At 40.1% G+C, this 15,124-nt stretch overlaps 1 protein-coding gene and 5 non-coding genes across 6 annotated transcripts in view; 2 read left to right on the top strand and 4 right to left on the bottom strand.

Annotated features, from left to right (window-relative positions):
* The window catches only part of LOC114858575 (acid-sensing ion channel 1A-like), a 196,032-nt gene that overhangs the window by 143,208 nt on the left and 37,700 nt on the right, over positions 1-15,124 (top strand). The gene's annotated exons all lie outside the window — the stretch shown is intronic.
* On the bottom strand, positions 941-1,013 carry trnar-ucg (transfer RNA arginine (anticodon UCG)). Its single transcript has one exon. It is a non-coding gene; the product is annotated as a tRNA-Arg (tRNA).
* On the bottom strand, positions 1,619-1,691 carry trnar-ucg (transfer RNA arginine (anticodon UCG)). The gene has a single exon. It is a non-coding gene; the product is annotated as a tRNA-Arg (tRNA).
* Positions 8,470-8,542, bottom strand: trnar-ucg (transfer RNA arginine (anticodon UCG)). The gene has a single exon. It is a non-coding gene; the product is annotated as a tRNA-Arg (tRNA).
* trnar-ucg (transfer RNA arginine (anticodon UCG)) lies at positions 9,149-9,221 on the bottom strand. The gene has a single exon. It is a non-coding gene; the product is annotated as a tRNA-Arg (tRNA).
* On the top strand, positions 10,480-10,553 carry trnai-aau (transfer RNA isoleucine (anticodon AAU)). Its single transcript has one exon. It is a non-coding gene; the product is annotated as a tRNA-Ile (tRNA).

Below are 15,124 nucleotides of genomic sequence, written 5' to 3'. Positions count from 1 at the left end.
AATCAGGCAGAAAATGTTTCACAACAGCTGTAGGCAATTTATTTGCTTAAATCTGATGTTGTGATCCTAACATTAGGGAGAGGTGTCTGATTTGAGGTTGAGAAACGGTTTTGAAACCAAACCTCTACAAAAATCTTGTCCAACAAATGATTCATAATAATGGCAACACCCTGATAGTCAATGATACTAAGAATAATTAAACATACTGGGACAGTGATTTCATACAAAGAGAAACAACATCTGTTGAGTTCAATGAGACTGCTAACCACTAAGGGACTTGAACCCTTAATCTTCTGATCCGAAGTCAGACACCTTATCCATTAGGCCACGTGGTCATGAAAAACACTCTTCTCAGTGAACTGGGAGACTAGATCTTTCGTGGTACTCTTGATGGATAAGCCTTTTTATGCATTTAGGAACTGTTTATTGTTTCAAAAGCAACATATATATAATCAAAACGTGGCCGGTTAGCTCAGCTGGTTAGAGTATGGTGCTAATAACGCCAAGGCCATGGGTTCAGCCCCCATTCTGGCCATCTACTGTTGCAAATGCGCATTTGTTTTGCCAGCAATGATGAGCCGTGTTGTTTGTCGGTGCTCGGGCTGTAAGATAGGTCTGCTTTAGATCATCAGAAGACAGACATCTGCTTGTGGCATTTCTGGAATATAGACCAGCTGGAATGAGGCAGAAAATGTTTCACAACAGCTGTAGGCAATTTATTTGCTTAAATCTGATGTTGTGATCCTAACATTAGGGAGAGGTGTCTGATTTGAGGTTGAGAAACGGTTTTGAAACCAAACCTCTACAAAAATCTTGTCCAACAAATGATTCATAACAATGGCAACACCCTGATAGTCAATGATACTAAGAATAATTAAACATACTGGGACAGTGATTTCATAAAAAGAGAAACAACATCTGTTGAGTTCAATGAGACTGCTAACCACGAAGGGACTTGAACCCTTAATCTTCTGATCCGAAGTCAGACGCCTTATCCATTAGGCCACGTGATCACGAAAGGCACCCTTCTCAGTGAACTGGGGGACTAGATCTTTTGTGGTACTCTTGATGGATAAGCCTTTTTTATGCATTTAGGAACTGTTTATTGTTTTAAAAGCAACATATGTATGATCAAATGTGGCAGGTTAGCTCAGCTGGTTAGAGTATGGTGCTAATAACGCCAAGGCCATGGGTTCAGCCCCCATTCTGGCCATCTACTGTTGCAAATGCGCATTTGTTTTGCCAGCAATGATGAGCCGTGTTGTTTGTCGGTGCTCGGGCTGTAAGATAGGTCTGCTTTAGATCATCAGAAGACAGACATCTGCTTGTGGCATTTCTGGAATATAGATCAGCTGGAATCAGGCAGAAAATGTTTCACAACAGCTCTAGGCAATTTCTTCGCTTAAATCTGATGTTGTGATCCTAACATTAGGGAGAGGTGTCTGATTTGAGGTTGAGAAACGGTTTTGAAACCAAACCTCTACAAAAATCTTGTCCAACAAATGATTCATAATAATGGCAACACCCTGATAGTCAATGATACTAAGAATTATTAAACATCCTGGGACAGTGATTTCATACAAAGAGAAACAACATTTGTTGAGTTCAATGTGACTGCTAACCACGAAGGGACTTGAACCCTTAATCTTCTGATCCGAAGTCAGACGCCTTATCCATTAGGCCAAGTGGTCACGAAAGGCACCCTTCTCAGTGAACTGGGGGACTAGATCTTTCGTGGTACTCTTGATGGATAAGCCTTTTTTATGCATTTAGGCACTGTTTATTGTTTCAAAAGCAACATATATATGATCAAAACGTGGCCGGTTAGCTCAGCTGGTTAGAGCGTGGTGCTAATACCGCCAAGGCCATGGGTTCAACCTCCATACTGGCCATCTAATGTTGCAAACGCACATTTGTTTTGCCAGCAATGATGAGCCGTGTTGTTTGTCGGTGCTCAAGCTGTAAGATAGGTCTGCTTTAGATCATCAGAAGACAGATATCTGCTTGTGGCATTTATGGAATATAGATCAGCTGGAATCAGGTAGAAAATGTTTCACAACAGCTCTAGGCAATTTTTTTGCTTAAATCTAATGTTGTGATCCTAACATTAGGGAGAGGTGTCTGATTTGAGGTTGAGAAACGGTTTTGAAACCAAACCTCTACAAAAATCTTGTCCAACAAATGATTCGTAATAATGGCAACACCCTGATAGTCAATGATACTAAGAATAATTAAACATACTGGGACAGTGATTTCATACAAAGAGAAACAACATCTGTTGAGGTCAATGAGACTGCTAACCACGAAGGGACTTGAACCCTTAATCTTCTGATCTGAAGTCAGACGCCTTATCGATTAGCAATTTGCCAGCAATGATGAGCCGTGTTGTTTGTCGGTGCTCGGCCTGTTAGATAGGTCTGCTTTAGATCATCAGAAGACAGACATCTGCTTGTGGCATTTCTGTAATATAGATTAGCTGGAATCAGGCAGAAAATGTTTCACAACAGCTGTAGGCAATTTATTTGCTTAAATCTGATGTTGTGATCCCAACATTAGGGAGAGGTGTCTGATTTGAGGTTGAGAAACGGTTTTGAAACCAAACCTCTACAAAAATCTTGTCCAACAAATGATTCATAATAATGGCAACACCCTGATAGTCAATGATACTAAGAATAATTGAACATACTGGGAGGGTGATTTCATACAAAGAGAAACAACATCTGTTGAGTTCAATAAGAGTGCTAACCACGAATGGACTTGAACCCTTAATATTCTGATCTGAAGTCAGACGCCTTATCCATTAGGCCACGTGGTCACGAAAAGCACCCTTCTCAGTGAACTGGGGGAGTAGATCTTTTGTGGTACTCTTGATGGATAAGCCTTTTTTATGCATTTAGGCACTTTTTATTGTTTTAAAAGCAAAATATGTATGATCAAATGTGGCCGGTTAGCTCAGCTGGTTAGAGTGTGGTGCTAATAACGCCAAGGCCATTGGTTCAGCCCCCATACTGGCCATCTACTGTTGCAAATGTGCATTTGTTTTGCCAGCAATGATGAGCCGTGTTGTTTGTCGGTGCTCGGCCTGTTAGATAGGTCTGCTTTAGATCATCAGAAGACAGACATCTGCTTGTGGCATTTCTGGAATATAGATTAGCTGGAATCAGGCAGAAAATGTTTCACAACAGCTGTAGGCAATTTATTTGCTTAAATCTGATGTTGTGATCCCAACATTAGGGAGAGGTGTCTGATTTGAGGTTGAGAAACGGTTTTGAAACCAAACGGCTGTAGGCAATTTATTTGCTTAAATCTGATGTTGTGATCCTAACATTAGGGAGAGGTGTCTGATTTGAGGTTGAGAAACGGTTTTGAAACCAAACCTCTACAAAAATCTTGTCCAACAAATGATTCATAATAATGGCAACACCCTGATAGTCAATGATACTAAGAATAATTAAACATACCGGGACAGTGATTTCATACAAAGAGAAACAACATCTGTTGAGTTCAATGTGACTGCTAACCACAAAGGGACTTGAAGCCTTAATCTTCTGATCCGAAGTGAGACGCCTTATCCATTAGGCCACGTGGTCACGAAAGGCACCCTTCTCAGTGAACTGGGGGACTATATCTTTCGTGGTACTCTTGATGGATAAGCCTTTTTTATGCATTTAGGCACTGTTTATTGTTTCAAAAGCAACATATATATGATCAAAATGTGGCCGGTTAGCTCACCTGGTTAGAGCGTGGTGCTAATAACGCCAAGGCCATGGGTTCAACCCCCATACTGCCCATCTACTGTTGCTAATGCGCATTTGTTTTGCCATCAATGGTGAGCCGTGTTGTTTGTCGGTGCTCAGGCTGTAAGATAGGTCTGCTTTAGATCATCAGAAGACAGACATCTGCTTGTGGCATTTCTGGAATATAGATCAGCTGGAATCAGGCAGAAAATGTTTCACAACAGCTCTAGGGAATTTTTTTTGCTTAAATCTGATGTTGTGATCCTAACATTAGGGAGAGGTGTCTGATTTGAGGTTGAGAAACCGTTTTGAAACCAAACCTCTACAAAAATCTTGTCCAACAAATGATTCGTAATAATGGCAACACCCTTATAGTCAATGATACTAAGAATAATTAAACATACTGGGACAGTGATTTCATACAAAGAGAAACAACATCTGTTGAGGTCAATGAGACTGCTAACCACAAAGGGACTTGAACCCTTAATCTTCTGAATCTGTTTTTACATTTTATTGTTTTATTGTTTTGAAAGCAACATATGTATGATCCAATGTGGCTGGTTAGCTCAGCTGGTTAGAGCGTGCTGCTAATAATGCCAAGGCCATGGGTTCAACCCCCATACTGGCCTTCTACTGTTGCTAATGCGCATTTGTTTTGCCAGCAATGATGAGCCGTGTTGTTTGTTGATGCTCGGGCTGTAAGATAGGTCTTCTTTACATCATCAGAAGACAGACTTCTGCTTGTGGCATTTCTAGAATATAGATCAGCTCGAATCAGGTAGAAAATTTTTCACAAAAGCTGATTTGTCACAACAGCTCTAGATTATTTTTTGCTTAATTTACTCTTTACTATTGCAAGCACATATTTCTTTTGCCAGCAATGATGAGATCTGTTGTTTCTTGATTTTCGGGGTGTAAGATAGGTCTGCTTTAGATCATCAGAAGACAGACATCTGCTTGTGGCATTTCTGGAATATAGATCAGCTGGAATCAGGCAGAAAATGTTTCACAACAGCTCTAGGGAATTTTTTTTGCTTAAATCTGATGTTGTGATCCTAACATTAGGGAGAGGTGTCTGATTTGAGGTTGAGAAACCGTTTTGAAACCAAACCTCTACAAAAATCTTGTCCAACAAATGATTCGTAATAATGGCAACACCCTGATAGTCAATGATACTAAGAATAATTAAACATACTGGGACAGTGATTTCATACAAAGAGAAACAACATCTGTTGAGGTCAATGAGACTGCTAACCACGAAGGGACTTGAACCCTTAATCTTCTGATCTGAAGTCAGACGCCTTATCGATTAGCAATTTGCCAGCAATGATGAGCCGTGTTGTTTGTCGGTGCTCGGCCTGTTAGATAGGTCTGCTTTAGATCATCAGAAGACAGACATCTGCTTGTGGCATTTCTGTAATATAGATTAGCTGGAATCAGGCAGAAAATGTTTCACAACAGCTGTAGGCAATTTATTTGCTTAAATCTGATGTTGTGATCCCAACATTAGGGAGAGGTGTCTGATTTGAGGTTGAGAAACGGTTTTGAAACCAAACCTCTACAAAAATCTTGTCCAACAAATGATTCATAATAATGGCAACACCCTGATAGTCAATGATACTAAGAATAATTGAACATACTGGGAGGGTGATTTCATACAAAGAGAAACAACATCTGTTGAGTTCAATAAGAGTGCTAACCACGAATGGACTTGAACCCTTAATATTCTGATCTGAAGTCAGACGCCTTATCCATTAGGCCACGTGGTCACGAAAAGCACCCTTCTCAGTGAACTGGGGGAGTAGATCTTTTGTGGTACTCTTGATGGATAAGCCTTTTTTATGCATTTAGGCACTTTTTATTGTTTTAAAAGCAAAATATGTATGATCAAATGTGGCCGGTTAGCTCAGCTGGTTAGAGTGTGGTGCTAATAACGCCAAGGCCATTGGTTCAGCCCCCATACTGGCCATCTACTGTTGCAAATGTGCATTTGTTTTGCCAGCAATGATGAGCCGTGTTGTTTGTCGGTGCTCGGCCTGTTAGATAGGTCTGCTTTAGATCATCAGAAGACAGACATCTGCTTGTGGCATTTCTGGAATATAGATCAGCTGGAATCAGGCAGAAAATGTTTCACAACAGCTGTAGGCAATTTATTTGCTTAAATCTGATGTTGTGATCCTAACATTAGGGAGAGGTGTCTGATTTGAGGTTGAGAAACGGTTTTGAAACCAAACCTCTACAAAAATCTTGTCCAACAAATGATTCATAATAATGGCAACACCCTGATAGTCAATGATACTAAGAATAATTAAACATACTGGGACAGTGATTTCATACAAAGAGAAACAACATCTGTTGAGTTCAATAAGACTGCTAACCACGAATGAACTTGAACCCTTAATATTCTGATCTGAAGTCAGACGCCTGTAGGGAGAAAATATGTCACAACAGCTGTAGGCACTTTATTTGCTTAAATCTGATGTTGTGATCCTAACATTAGGGAGAGGTGTCTGATTTGAGGTTGAGAAACGGTTTTGAAACCAAACCTCATACAAAGAGAAACAACATTTGTTGAGTTCAATGTGACTGCTAACCACGAAGGGATTTGAACCCTTAATCTTCTGATCCAAAGTCAGACGCCTTATCCATTAGGACACGCGGTAAGCCAGCAATGATGCTCAGCTGGTTAGAGCGTGGTGCTAATAATGCGAAGGACATGGGTTCAACCCCCATACTGGCAATTTTTTTGCTTAAATCTGATGTTGTGATCCTAACATTAGGGAGAGGTGTCTGATTTGAGGTTGAGAAACGGTTTTGAAACCAAACCTCTACAAAAATCTTGTCCAACAAACGATTCATAATAATGGCAACACCCTGATAGTCAATGATACTAACAATAATTGAACAAACTGGGACAGTGATTTCATACAAAGAGAAACAACATCTGTTTTTACATTTTATTGTTTTATTGTTTTGAAAGCAACATATGTATGATCCAATGTGGCTGGTTAGCTCAGCTGGTTAGAGCGTGCTGCTAATAATGCCAAGGCCATGGGTTCAACCCCCATACTGGCCTTCTACTGTTGCAAGCGCACATTTGTTTTGCCAGCAATGATGAGCCGTGTTGTTTGTTGATGCTCGGGCTGTAAGATAGGTCTTCTTTAGATCATCAGAAGACAGACTTCTGCTTGTGGCATTTCTAGAATATAGATCAGCTCGAATCAGGTAGAAAATTTTTCACAAAAGCACTAGACAATTTTTTGCTTAATTTACTCTTTACTATTGCAAGCACATATTTCTTTTGCCAGCAATGATGAGATCTGTTGTTTCTTGATGTTCGGGGTGTAAGATAGGTCTGCTTTAGATCATCAGAAGACAGACATCTGCTTGTGGCATTTCGGGAATATAGATCAGCTGGAATCAGGCAGAAAATGTTTCACAACAGCTGTAGGCAATTTATTTGCTTAATTTACTCTTTACTATTGCAAGCACATATTTCTTTTGCCAGCAATGATGAGATCTGTTGACAGACCCTTACAACAGCTCTAGGCAATTTTTTTGCTTAAATCTGATGTTGTGATCCTAACATTAGGGAGAGGTGTCTGATTTGAGGTTGAGAAACGGTTTTGAAACCAAACCTCTACAAAAATCTTGTCCAACAAATGATTCATAATAATGGCAACACCCTGATAGTCAATGATACTAAGAATAATTAAACATACTGGGACAGTGATTTCATACAAAGAGAAACAACATCTGTTGAGTTCAATGTGACTGCTAACCACAAAGGGACTTGAAGCCTTAATCTTCTGATCCGAAGTCAGACGCCTTATCCATTAGGCCACGTGGTCACGAAAGGCACCCTTCTCAGTGAACTGGGGGACTATATCTTTCGTGGTACTCTTGATGGATAAGCCTTTTTTATGCATTTAGGCACTGTTTATTGTTTCAAAAGCAACATATATATGATCAAAATGTGGCCGGTTAGCTCACCTGGTTAGAGCGTGGTGCTAATAACGCCAAGGCCATGGGTTCAACCCCCATACTGCCCATCTACTGTTGCTAATGCGCATTTGTTTTGCCAGCAATGGTGAGCCGTGTTGTTTGTCGGTGCTCAGGCTGTAAGATAGGTCTGCTTTAGATCATCAGAAGACAGACATCTGCTTGTGGCATTTCTGGAATATAGATCAGCTGGAATCAGGCAGAAAATGTTTCACAACAGCTCTAGGCAATTTTTTTGCTTAAATCTGATGTTGTGATCCTAACATTAGGGAGAGGTGTCTGATTTGTCACAACAGCTCTAGATTATTTTTTGCTTAATTTACTCTTTACTATTGCAAGCACATATTTCTTTTGCCAGCAATGACGAGATCTGTTGTTTCTTGATTTTCGGGGTGTAAGATAGGTCTGCTTTAGATCATCAGAAGACAGACATCTGCTTGTGGCATTTCTGGAATATAGATCAGCTCGAATCAGGTAGAAAATGTTTCACAAAAGCTCTAGGCAATTTTTTTGCTTAAATCTGATGTTGTGATCCTAACATTAGGGAGAGGTGTCTGATTTGAGGTTGAGAAACGGTTTTGAAACCAAATCTCTACAAAAATCTTGTCCAACAAATGATTCATAATAATGGCAAAACCCTGATAGTCAATGATACTAAGAATAATTGAACATACCGGGACAGTGATTTCATACAAAGAGAAACAACATCTGTTGAGTTCAATGAGACTGCTAACCAGGAAGGGACTTGAACCCTTAATCTTCTGATCCGAAGTCAGACGCCTTATCCATTAGGCCACGTGGTCACGAAAAGCACCCTTCTCAGTGAACTGGGGGAGTTTTTTTTTTTTTGGTACTCTTGATGGATAAGCCTTTTTTATGCATTTAGGCACTTTTTATTGTTTTAAAAGCAAAATATGTATGATCAAATGTGGCCGGTTAGCTCAGCTGGTTAGAGTGTGGTGCTAATAACGCCAAGGCCATTGGTTCAGCCCCCATACTGGCCATCTACTGTTGAAAATGCACATTTGTTTTGCCAGCAATGATGAGCCGTGTTGTTTGTCGGTGCTCGGGCTGTAAGATAGGTCTGCTTTAGATCATCAGAAGACAGACATCTGCTTGTGGCATTTCTGGTATATAGATCAGCTGGAATCAGGCAGAAAATGTTTCACAACAGGTGTAGGCAATTTATTTGCTTAAATCTGATGTTGTGATCCTAACATTAGGGAGAGGCGTCTGATTTGAGGTTAAGAAACGGTTTTGAAACCAAACCTCTACAAAAATCTTGTCCAACAAATGATTCATAATAATGGCAACACTCTGATAGTCAATGATACTAAGAATAATTAAACATACTGGGACAGTGATTTCATACAAAGTGAAACAACATTTATTGAGTTCAATTTGACTGCTAACCACGAAGGGACATGAACCCTTAATCTTCTGATCCGAAGTCAGACGCCTTATCCATTAGGCCACGTGGTCACGAAAGGTGCCCTTCTCAGTGAACTGGGGGACTAGATCTTTCGTGGTACTCTTGATGGATAAGCCTTTTTTATGCATTTAGGCACTGTTTATTGTTTCAAAAGCAACATGTTTATAATCAAACCATGGCCGGTTAGCTCAGCTGGTTAGAGCGTGGTGCTAATAACGCCAAGGCCATGGGTCCAACCCCCATACTGGCCATCTACTGTTGAAAATGCGCATTTGTTTTGCCAGCAATGATGAGCCGTGTTGTTTGTCCTCGCTCGGGCTGTAAGATAGGTCTGCTTTAGATCATCAGAAGACAGACATCTGCTTGTGGCATTTCTGGAATATAGATCAGCTGGAATCAGGCAGAAAATGTTTCACAACATGCGCATTTGTTTTGCCAGCAATGATGAGCCGTGTTGTTTGTCGGTGCTCGGGCTGTAAGATAGGTCTGCTTTAGATCATTAGAAGACAGACATCTGCTTGTGGCATTTCTAGAATATAGATCAACTCGAGTCAGGTAGAAAATTTTTCACAACAGCTCTAGACAATTTTTTGCTTAATTTACTCTTTACTATTGCAAGCACATATTTCTTTTGCCAGCAATGATGAGATCTGTTGTTTCTTGATGTTCGGGGTGTAAGATAGGTCTGCTTTAGATCATCAGAAGACAGACATCTGCTTGTGGCATTTCTGGAATATAGATCAGCTGGAATCAGGCAGAAAATGTTTCACAACAGCTGTAGGCAATTTATTTGCTTAATTTACTCTTTACTATTGCAAGCACATATTTCTTTTGCCAGCAATGATGAGATCTGTTGACAGACCCTTACAACAGCTCTAGGCAATTTTTTTGCTTAAATCTGATGTTGTGATCCTAACATTAGGGAGAGGTGTCTGATTTGAGGTTGAGAAACGGTTTTGAAACCAAACCTCTACAAAAATCTTGTCCAACAAATGATTCATAATAATGGCAACACCATGATAGTCAATGATACTAAGAATAATTAAACATACTGGGACAGTGATTTCATACAAAGAGAAACAACATCTGTTGAGTTCAATGTGACTGCTAACCACAAAGGGACTTGAAGCCTTAATCTTCTGATCCGAAGTCAGATGCCTTATCCATTAGGCCACGTGGTCACGAAAGGCACCCTTCTCAGTGAACTGGGGGACTATATCTTTCGTGGTACTCTTGATGGATAAGCCTTTTTTATGCATTTAGGCACTGTTTATTGTTTCAAAAGCAACATATATATGATCAAAATGTGGCCGGTTAGCTCAGCTGGTTAGAGCGTGGTGCTAATAACGCCAAGGCCATGGGTTCAACCCCCATACTGGCCATCTACTGTTGCTAATGCGCATTTGTTTTGCCAGCAATGGTGAGCCGTGTTGTTTGTCGGTGCTCAGGCTGTAAGATAGGTCTGCTTTAGATCATCAGAAGACAGACATCTGCTTGTGGCATTTCTGGAATATAGATCAGCTGGAATCAGGCAGAAAATGTTTCACAACAGCTGTAGGCAATTTATTTGCTTAAATCTGATGTTGTGATCCTAACATTAGGGAGAGGTGTCTGATTTGAGGTTGAGAAACGGTTTTGAAACCAAACCTCTACAAAAATCTTGTCCAACAAATGATTCGTAATAATGGCAACACCCTGATAGTCAATGATACTAAGAATAATTAAACATACTGGGACAGTGATTTCATACAAAGAGAAATAACATCTGTTGAGGTCAATGAGACTGCTAACCACGAAGGGACTTGAACCCTTAATCTTCTGATCTGAAGTCAGACGCCTTATCGATTAGCAATTTGCCAGCAATGATGAGCCGTGTTGTTTGTCGGTGCTCGGCCTGTTAGATAGGTCTGCTTTAGATCATCAGAAGACAGACATCTGCTTGTGGCATTTCTGGAATATAGATTAGCTGGAATCAGGCAGAAAATGTTTCACAACAGCTGTAGGCAATTTATTTGCTTAAATCTGATGTTGTGATCCCAACATTAGGGAGAGGTGTCTGATTTGAGGTTGAGAAACGGTTTTGAAACCAAACCTCTACAAAAATCTTGTCCAACAAATGATTCATAATAATGGCAACACCCTGATAGCCAATGATACTAAGAATAATTGAACATACTGGGAGGGTGATTTCATACAAAGAGAAACAACATCTGTTGAGTTCAATAAGAGTGCTAACCACGAATGGACTTGAACCCTTAATATTCTGATCTGAAGTCAGACGCCTTATCCATTAGGCCACGTGGTCACGAAAAGCACCCTTCTCAGTGAACTGGGGGAGTAGATCTTTTGTGGTACTCTTGATGGATAAGCCTTTTTTATGCATTTAGGCACTTTTTATTGTTTTAAAAGCAAAATATGTATGATCAAATGTGGCCGGTTAGCTCAGCTGGTTAGAGTGTGGTGCTAATAACGCCAAGGCCATTGGTTCAGCCCCCATACTGGCCATCTACTGTTGCAAATGTGCATTTGTTTTGCCAGCAATGATGAGCCGTGTTGTTTGTCGGTGCTCGGCCTGTTAGATAGGTCTGCTTTAGATCATCAGAAGACAGACATCTGCTTGTGGCATTTCTGGAATATAGATCAGCTGGAATCAGGCAGAAAATGTTTCACAACAGCTGTAGGCAATTTATTTGCTTAAATCTGATGTTGTGATCCTAACATTAGGGAGAGGTGTCTGATTTGAGGTTGAGAAACGGTTTTGAAACCAAACCTCTACAAAAATCTTGTCCAACAAATGATTCATAATAATGGCAACACCCTGATAGTCAATGATACTAAGAATAATTAAACATACTGGGACAGTGATTTCATACAAAGAGAAACAACATCTGTTGAGTTCAGTAAGACTGCTAACCACGAATGAACTTGAACCCTTAATATTCTGATCTGAAGTCAGACGCCTGTAGGGAGAAAATATGTCACAACAGCTGTAGGCAATTTATTTGCTTAAATCTGATGTTGTGATCCTAACATTAGGGAGAGGTGTCTGATTTGAGGTTGAGAAACGGTTTTGAAACCAAACCTCATACAAAGAGAAACAACATTTGTTGAGTTCAATGTGACTGCTAACCACGAAGGGACTTGAACCCTTAATCTTCTGATCCAAAGTCAGACGCCTTATCCATTAGGACACGTGGTAAGCCAGCAATGATGCTCAGCTGGTTAGAGCGTGGTGCTAATAATGCGAAGGACATGGGTTCAACCCCCATACTGGCAATTTTTTTGCTTAAATCTGATGTTGTGATCCTAACATTAGGGAGAGGTGTCTGATTTGAGGTTGAGAAACGGTTTTGAAACCAAACCTCTACAAAAATCTTGTCCAACAAACGATTCATAATAATGGCAACACCCTGATAGTCAATGATACTAACAATAATTGAACAAACTGGGACAGTGATTTCATACAAAGAGAAACAACATCTGTTTTTACATTTTATTGTTTTATTGTTTTGAAAGCAACATATGTATGATCCAATGTGGCTGGTTAGCTCAGCTGGTTAGATTGTGCTGCTAATAATGCCAAGGCCATGGGTTCAACCCCCATACTGGCCTTCTACTGTTGCAAGCGCACATTTGTTTTGCCAGCAATGATGAGCCGTGTTTTTTGTTGATGCTCGGGCTGTAAGATAGGTCTTCTTTAGATCATCAGAAGATAGACTTCTGCTTGTGGCATTTCTAGAATATAGATCAGCTCGAATCAGGTAGAAAATTTTTCACAAAAGCACAAGACAATTTTTTGCTTAATTTACTCTTTACTATTGCAAGCACATATTTCTTTTGCCAGCAATGATGAGATCTGTTGTTTCTTGATGTTCGGGGTGTAAGATAGGTCTGCTTTAGATCATCAGAAGACAGACATCTGCTTGTGGCATTTCGGGAATATAGATCAGCTGGAATCAGGCAGAAAATGTTTCACAACAGCTGTAGGCAATTTATTTGCTTAATTTACTCTTTACTATTGCAAGCACATATTTCTTTTGCCAGCAATGATGAGATCTGTTGACAGACCCTTACAACAGCTCTAGGCAATTTTTTTGCTTAAATCTGATGTTGTGATCCTAACATTAGGGAGAGGTGTCTGATTTGAGGTTGAGAAACGGTTTTGAAACCAAACCTCTACAAAAATCTTGTCCAACAAATGATTCATAATAATGGCAACACCCTGATAGTCAATGATACTAAGAATAATTAAACATACTGGGACAGTGATTTCATACAAAGAGAAACAACATCTGTTGAGTTCAATGTGACTGCTAACCACAAAGGGACTTGAAGCCTTAATCTTCTGATCCGAAGTCAGACGCCTTATCCATTAGGCCACGTGGTCATGAAAGGCACCCTTCTCAGTGAACTGGGGGACTATATCTTTCGTGGTACTCTTGATGGATAAGCCTTTTTTATGCATTTAGGCACTGTTTATTGTTTCAAAAGCAACATATGTATGATCAAACTGTGGCCGGTTAGCTCACCTGGTTAGAGCATGGTGCTAATAACGCCAAGGCCATGGGTTCAACCCCCATACTGCCCATCTACTGTTGCTAATGCGCATTTGTTTTGCCAGCAATGGTGAGCCGTGTTGTTTGTCGGTGCTCAGGCTGTAAGATAGGTCTGCTTTAGATCATCAGAAGACAGACATCTGCTTGTGGCATTTCTGGAATATAGATCAGCTGGAATCAGGCAGAAAATGTTTCACAACAGCTGTAGGCAATTTATTTGCTTAAATCTGATGTTGTGATCCTAACATTAGGGAGAGGTGTCTGATTTGAGGTTGAGAAACGGTTTTGAAACCAAACCTCTACAAAAATCTTGTCCAACAAATGATTCGTAATAATGGCAACACCCTGATAGTCAATGATACTAAGAATAATTAAACATACTGGGACAGTGATTTCATACAAAGAGAAACAACATCTGTTGAGGTCAATGAGACTGCTAACCACGAAGGGACTTGAACCCTTAATCTTCTGATCTGAAGTCAGACGCCTTATCGATTAGCAATTTGCCAGCAATGATGAGCCGTATTGTTTGTCGGTGCTCGGCCTGTTAGATAGGTCTGCTTTAGATCATCAGAAGACAGACATCTGCTTGTGGCATTTCTGGAATATAGATCAGCTGGAATCAGGCAGAAAATGTTTCACAACAGCTGTAGGCAATTTATTTGCTTAAATCTGATGTTGTGATCCCAACATTAGGGAGAGGTGTCTGATTTGAGGTTGAGAAACGGTTTTGAAACCAAACCTCTACAAAAATCTTGTCCAACAAATGATTCATAATAATGGCAACACCCTGATAGTCAATGATACTAAGAATAATTGAACATACTGGGAGGGTGATTTCATACAAAGAGAAACAACATCTGTTGAGTTCAATAAGAGTGCTAACCACGAATGGACTTGAACCCTTAATATTCTGATCTGAAGTCAGACGCCTTATCCATTAGGCCACGTGGTCACGAAAAGCACCCTTCTCAGTGAACTGGGGGAGTAGATCTTTTGTGGTACTCTTGATGGATAAGCCTTTTTTATGCATTTAGGCACTTTTTATTGTTTTAAAAGCAAAATATGTATGATCAAATGTGGCCGGTTAGCTCAGCTGGTTAGAGTGTGGTGCTAATAACGCCAAGGCCATTGGTTCAGCCCCCATACTGGCCATCTACTGTTGCAAATGTGCATTTGTTTTGCCAGCAATGATGAGCCGTGTTGTTTGTTGATGCTCGGGCTGTAAGATAGGTCTTCTTTAGATCATCAGAAGACAGACTTCTGCTTGTGGCATTTCTAGAATATAGATCAGCTCGAATCAGGTAGAAAATTTTTCACAAAAGCACTAGACAATTTTTTGCTTAATTTACTCTTTACTATTGCAAGCACATATTTCTTTTTCCAGCAATGATGAG

Source organism: Betta splendens, chromosome 7 (genome assembly GCF_900634795.4).
Source record: "Betta splendens chromosome 7, fBetSpl5.4, whole genome shotgun sequence".
NCBI classification, from domain to species: domain Eukaryota; kingdom Metazoa; phylum Chordata; class Actinopteri; order Anabantiformes; family Osphronemidae; genus Betta; species Betta splendens.
This window is presented reverse-complemented; position numbering and strand designations above follow the sequence as displayed.